Genomic DNA, 7299 nt, shown 5'->3' on the forward strand with positions numbered 1-7299 from the left:
GCAACCAAATGACTATTTTGAAACAGAAACTAGAAGACCAAGATTTGCTTTAGGATGCTTAGGGCTGATCCTGCGTTGAGCAGGGGGTTGGACTAGATGGCCTGTATGGCCCCTTCCAACTCTATGGTTCTATGATTCTAAGATGCAAGGTTACAGGCCTCACCACAAAAGCAACATAAGCCACTCAAGAAAAAGGACCAAAGACATTTAACTTTAGAAAGGGCAACTTTACTCAGATTAAGGGGCCTGGGGCAGTGAAGCCCTGTATTTTTTATTATAGGGCAGGGGGCAACAGTGGGAAATCTTCTTGAGTTCTGGCCCTGCTGGTGGACCTCCTGATGGTACTGGTGTTTTGACCCTTGGCAACATAGTGACCAATGATGCACGGGGAGGAAAGGCAGGGCTGGCAGCAGCATGGCTACTCCCTGCTTATGACTGACATTGCTCCCAGGTCCCACCCAGCCCCAACCAGCTGTAGGGCCTCTGATGGCCTGCAGTGCAAAAATGCTGATTTTTCAGTGTTCCCTTTTATTCCTCAGCCGCCATCGGAGGCAATGCTGGGGCAGACCCGTACAGGGACACAAACCACCACATTCAAGTTTTCTGCTATTCCAGCATGCCACTATTCCACCATCTTGCAGTGGGATCCCTGTGCCCCCCGCCCCCTCTGCTGCCACAACTGCACGGTGTAGAAGGACCTTCCCACCCTTGAATTGTGTGTGCACATGTAGAACTCTGGGGTGGACCGTGTGCGCTGGGGGATTTCTTTGCTCTCCCTTCGCTCTCCCTGGCACTCCCACATTTGCTTCATGTTATCCTTGAGATTCCCATTCCCCATACACCAAACTTGCTCCTGTTTTGACTTTCTCAACCAGATATCAAACCAACTGGCTGCACCACTGAAAAGAATCGCCATCTGTGCAACACGACTCGAGATGGAGGAACAATCAAAATCTGGCGTTACACCTATTCAGTAACCATAAATATGAAGTGCTGCAAGAAAAACTACTGTAATGAGAAGAAGTTCTCCTCTCTTTCATCAGCTTCTTTGGGAGGGACGTAAACCACACCCTCCTGGTCCTGGGACTTGAAAACATACCTGTTGATGCCCTGGTTTCAGAGATGAAAATAAAATTGTAATTCCACCTTGATTGTGTCCATTTCTCCTTTTACTGCCTGTGATCCCTGTAATTGCCTAATTTGCCTTCCCTTTTGTGCTGTCTCTCCTGCATTCTTTAAACCAGATTGCAACATTCTCCATTTCCATTTTAAGAAGAAGAAGAAGAGTTGGTTCTTATATGCCGCTTTTCCCTACCCGAAGGAGGCTCAAAGTGGCTTACAGTCGCCTTCCCTTTCCTCTCCCCACAACAGACACCCAGTGAGATGGGTGAGGCTGAGAGAGTCCTGATATCACTGCTTGGTCAGAACAGTTTTATCAGTGCCGTGGCGAGCCCAAGGTCGCCCAGCTGGTTGCATGTGGGGGAGCATAAAATCATAGTTAATACTTGTAGGTTTTGAAAGCTTGAAGCTGCTTGGCAATTACTGCAAAAACTAATGAAAAATAGAGGCATGGAAGCTTGACTTTAATAGTCTTTGTATTAAATATACTGACCGTATTCTAATCCTTATCCTTAACACGCCCGCGGCTCCCTGGTCTAGCACCCGCTGTATTTAGATACAGCGGGCTTGATTACTAGTAGGTTATAATTGTGATATCTCAATAATTATTATTATGCATAATTCAGGACTTGCCACTGAAGAAATATTGGCAACTGAAAACGAGTGATATCTGGAAACTGTTCTGTCAGAAGTCCTGGTGGGACAAATAAAAATCAAGGAAAGAAAGGACATGGTTTGTTTGAACATCTATTTATCAGCATTTTACACCAAGTCTCTCTTCTTTCGCTTGGCCAAAGCATCATGTTTTTTGCAGGTGAAATTCAACACCTGTCAGTTTATGGTAAAGTCCTGTACAAGAATATTTTTGCCTGGAAAAGACTTCAGAATGTTTTTGTTGGGTAAGGAACTGCCTTGTTTGCCTGACTTAATCATTGTTATAACAATCATCTTCCCAGAAGATACATTATTCTAGTTTTGAGAAATGGCATTTCTAGAACAGCTCAATGAACCATCATTTACCTATTCCATGCTAATATCGGAATGACACACCTGTGTGGGTATAAGTGGGGAAAGAAAGAGAGAGGGTGCACACAGTGTCCTGCTGTTCCTTACTTGCAGGTAATTGATCCTCTGAAACGGAAGATGAACAAAGTTATTCTCCATGGTTTAGGTCTTCTGCTCTTCTGTGATGTGCATGAGAAAATAAAGCAGCGATAAAATCTATATATCTCAGTCTTTCTATCTACCAGCCATTATGGCTAGCCTGAATCCAAGAAGAAGCTGCCAGTCTTCAGAGCTGAGACCCGTGGGCGTGGCTGAATGCAGTGGCAAAACAAATTATAACCATTCAGAATACCATGGAGTGATGAACTGATTTCTCCGTGCCCTTCAAGTGAAACAGATGAACACAGAGGCAATCTTGTTCAAAAATGAATGGAGAGATGCGTGGAAACAATTCGGAGAGCAGCAAGGCCAAGTGGGAGGTGAAATACTTGAGCTGGGTGATATCGCTATCAGTTTTGAGGTTGTTCTCTGTGTCCCTTTCTGCACTCATGTGTTCTTCTTGATTTTTTCCATACTCAAGGTGGCATGGCTGAATTCAGTCTACACAGAACTTGTCCTTAATTTTCTCCCCTTGGGTTCATGGAGTATATTTTCTGTCTCCTAATCAGAAAATGAGAACCAGGTTTTGTTTGATGTAGGAGAAGAAGAAGAGTTGGTTCTTACATATATATGCCACTTTTCTCTACCCAAAGGAGTCTCAAAGCGGCTTCCAATCACCTTCCCTTTGCTCTCCCCACAACAGACACCCTGTGAGGTAGATGAGGTTGAGAGAGCCCTGATATTGCTGCTCGGTCAGGACAGTTTTATCAGTGCTGCGGCGAGCCCAAGGTCACCCAGCTGGTTGCATGTGAGGGAGTGCAGAATCGAACCTGTCTTGCCAGATTAGAAGTCCACACTCCTAACCACCACACCAAACTGGCTCTCTCTCTTGAAGAAGACTTCCCTCCCTACCTCCCTTGCTCCTATAACCTTGACTGTATTCTGATGACCCAGTAGGGCATGCCATAATCTAACTGCAAACAATAGCTTCCTAAATAATCACCCACCCATATCCCACCCAAAACAAGCCCAGCCTAAAAACCCACCCTGCTCTCCCTCACTAACAATAGCTAATTACAACCCCCCACCCACAGAGCTGTGTCCCAAGGATCCCACTTGGTAACCAGGGATTTCACTCCACTGCCTAACACTGCCTAAAAGTAAAAAGAACTCGGTCCCAGGATATTTTCTGCCAGAAGGTGCTTCCACTGCCGGCCAGCAGAGGGCGCCATCAGGTGCTTCAAGTCTCCTCCACAGCTGCCGATGATCTTCAGTCCAGGGTCCGCCCACAGGAACCACCTCCAACTCCACAGGTAAAAAGGTAAAGGTATCCCCTGTGCAAGCACCGAGTCATGTCTGACCCTTGGGGCTACTCCCCTGATGGAACGGGGGTCAGCTGGACAGACCTACACCATAAATCTTGGAGGACAGAGGAGAAAACGCCCCACCGCCGATCCCTGCTGCTATCTTAGTCTTATAATAAATAAATGTATTTGTCTATTTCCAAATCACCCAATTTGTGTCAGAAACAACAAGTTTAATCCTTGAGCTACTATATGCGACACTTAATTCCTCACACACCCACAAAAGGAATCTCTGGAGTGGCTATAATTGTCCAACTTGGCATATTGGTTAGGAGCGTGGACCTCTAATCTGATGAGCTGGGTTCGATTCCACGCTCCCCCACATACAGCCAGCTGGGTGACCTTGGGCTCACCACAGCATGGATAAAGCTGTTCTGACTGAGCAGGAATCTCAGGGCTCTTTCAGCCTCACCCACCTCACAGGGTGTCTGTTGTGGGGAGAGGAATGGGAAGGTGAATGTAAGCCCCTTTGAGACTCCTTCAGGTAGAGAAAAGCAGCATATAAGAACCAACTCTTCTTCGTCTTCAGTAATATCAGGGCTCTCTCAGCCTCACCTCCCTCACAGGGTGTCTGTTGTGGGGAGAGGAAAGGGAAGGCAATTGTAAGCCACTTTGAGCCTCCTTCAGGTAGAGGAAAGCGGCATATAAGAACCAACTCTTCTTCTTCAGTGATATCTGGGCTCTCTCAGCCTCACCCACCTCACAGGGTGTCTGTTGTGGGGAGAGGAAAGGGAAGGCCAATGTAAGTCCCTTTGAGAATCCTGCAGGTAGAGAAAAGCGGCATATAAGAACCAACTCTTCTTCTTCTTCAAGATGCTTGGAGTGAAAAAAGATGGTGGAGGGCCTGTGGAAAGAAAATGAATTAGAAAAGCATGGGTGAAGATCTAAATGCCTAATGCATTCAGTAGAAGAAGAATTGGGTTGGTGATCTCATGAGGAGGAATTTCTATTTCTGAAAAGAATTAAAAAAAATAGCCTATAGTTCCTTTTATTCATGTTTAAAAGAGGGAATTACCCTAACAGATTCCTCACAGCAGCCCCAGGGAAGAATTTCCTATGAATGTTTTATATTAAATGGATTGAATTAAAAAAGAATGCGTCAGGTACACCCAAATGTTCATTTATTCTTTCACTTTTGACATTCTCGAGACATAAAAGATCAGGTAGTGGAAACTCCTTAGTTGGAAGCCCAGGGACCAAGGGCTAAGGGAGAGCAGATGGTCTAGTACAGGGGTAGTCAACCTGTGGTCCTCCAGATGTTCATAGACTACAATTCCCACGAGCCCCTGCCAGCAAACGCTGGCAGGGGCTCATGGGAATTGTAGTCCATGAACATCTGGAGGACCACAGGTTGACTACCCCTGGTCTAGTAGACAGTGTGCAGGATGAGCTCAGGAGGGGAGGAGATCAAGTCCAGAGGATGCTTTGCCAACTCCCACCTCCTCAGAAGGTCTGGTGCAGTTAGGAGGAGGGAAGGGAGAACGTTTTCCATTGCATAAGTCAGTGTCGCAACAAGTAATAACATAAATTGTTTTCTTTTTCATAAATATTGTGCCACAATCTTTTACCTCATAAATACTATCGATACACCCAAACTTCATTCCCGTATATATTTTACCTGCAAGAGAAAAGGCAAAACCCATAAGTTGTTATTTTTCATGAGAAAGTTGAGGAAATTTTGTTTATTTATGATTCGACAAATGGATAAAATGACGCCTTCCTACAGTGCCTAACTGTGCTGAAGAAAATTAAACCAGTGTGGCGTAGATACATCCAGTTGAATAATGTATGTCAATAATGATAAATGGATACTAAAAAATGGCTCCAATTAGAAATAAATTTTGCATGGGAGGGTGATGTCACAGATCAGCAGAAACTAGTGTCGGGACATCTATGGGGGATTGGGGAGAACAAATTAAATAGCAGTTGTGTAATTCGACAGAAATTCAAAGCTAGGGTAGCCTGATTCATGGAGAACCAGAGAGAGGAGAGAGAGAGAGAGAAAACGTGCCAAAGAGCAGATGCTGCCATTGAAGTTTAGGTCAAAGATGGAGATGAGATGAGTTGAGAGTCTTCTAGGCAGCCCTGTGGCTTCTTGCACCAGAGACCCTTTGGCACAGGGGTAGTCAACCTGTGGTCCTCCAGATGTTCATGGACTACAATTCCCATGAGCCCCTGCCAGCGTTTGTTGGCACGGGCTTATGGGAATTGTAGTCCATGAACATCTGGAGGATTGCAGGTTGACTATCCCTGCTTTGGCAAATTGGCAGCCTGATGGCAAAGAGAGTAGGGGTTGAGAGCTTGATCCCTGCAAACCCCTGGAGATCTCTAAGGGAGCTCATTAAGCACATTTGACACATCATGGATTTGCCTGTCTTGAACAAACCTTTCTCGCCTTCATAAATCGATTTTGTGTGACATAGCCCCAGCTTTGATATGCAGGTTTCGTCACCACGACAGTTCCCCTTTTCCGAATGGCATTCTTTGCACCGGATTTCTTCAGCTAGAAGAAGGAAGTAGCCATAAGAAGAACATTTCCAATACTTTGCAATGCATCAGACCACCCCAGGTTTTCCATTATTGATGTCAAATGTACATTTAAAAAAGCTTCCATCCCTTCGTCCATCTGCCTTTGGCCGTCACACTTCCCAACAAAGCCAGAGCCTCAAAACTGGCCGTTGGCTTGAGGACACTCATGGGAATTGCTGAGCCAAATATGAACACATATCAGAGCATCCTGACCTAAGTAACCACTGACTTTCCTCCCAGTTGTTTGCTTTGGATTAGCGATCCCCAACCTGTGGGCCGTGGACCACATGTGGTCCTTCGACTAATTGGAGGTGGGCCCCGAAGGGCGCCTTCTCCCCCCCCCCCCCGGCCCTTTACTTCATCCCCCCCAGCCCTTTACAACACACGTCATTGTTGTGGTGTGTCTGTATCTTATTTTGAAGAGATGTTTAAACATTACCATAGCGATCGGAGAGCGCTAGGGCAGTGGTTGAGAGTAGAGGAGTAAATTACCCCCCCCCCACCGGGCCTCAGTAAAAGGCATTGAGTGGTCCCCGGTGATAAAAAGGTTGGGGACCACTGCTTTGGATGTCTTGGTTGACTCTGGAAGCCATAAAACTACTCTTGAATACAATCTATAAATTATCAAGGGATCCTATAATGATGTTGTTGTTGTTGTTGTTGTTGTTGTTGTTGTTGTATAATCACCACTCTTGGCAAACCGGCTCGTGGCTGTTTGCAACATTGCTTACAAATCAATACAAAAAAACGTTAATATTCTCCATTAAAATCCCCACCATAATACACAGCAGACAATACGACGATGGCGATATCATAAAAATACGTATTATCCTTTCTGAATTTTTCCACAGGGTCCCCTGGCTTTGTTTTTGTTTCTTGTTGTTACTCTGGAAGCCACAAGGCACCCAAAAGTAAAGGTAAAGGACAATTTTCGACTTACCGCAAGTAAAGAGGAACAGACTGGAGAATCCAAGGAGAAGGATCATTTTCATTCTCTGTGAATTTTTGAGGTTGCTGAGGAGAATAAGACGGAAAGAGGCAGCCAGAATCCAGAACACTCTGCATGTCTTCAGGTACACCTTGGTAGTTATTTATTCTCTCCAGCATTTGAGGAGGAGCCAATGGGGAGAAGGATGAGGTTTTGTTAACCCACCTTTGGGGTTCTATATGCCCAGTTGCCCAA

Source organism: Paroedura picta, chromosome 3 (genome assembly GCF_049243985.1).
Source record: "Paroedura picta isolate Pp20150507F chromosome 3, Ppicta_v3.0, whole genome shotgun sequence".
Taxonomy (NCBI): Eukaryota; Metazoa; Chordata; class Lepidosauria; order Squamata; family Gekkonidae; genus Paroedura; species Paroedura picta.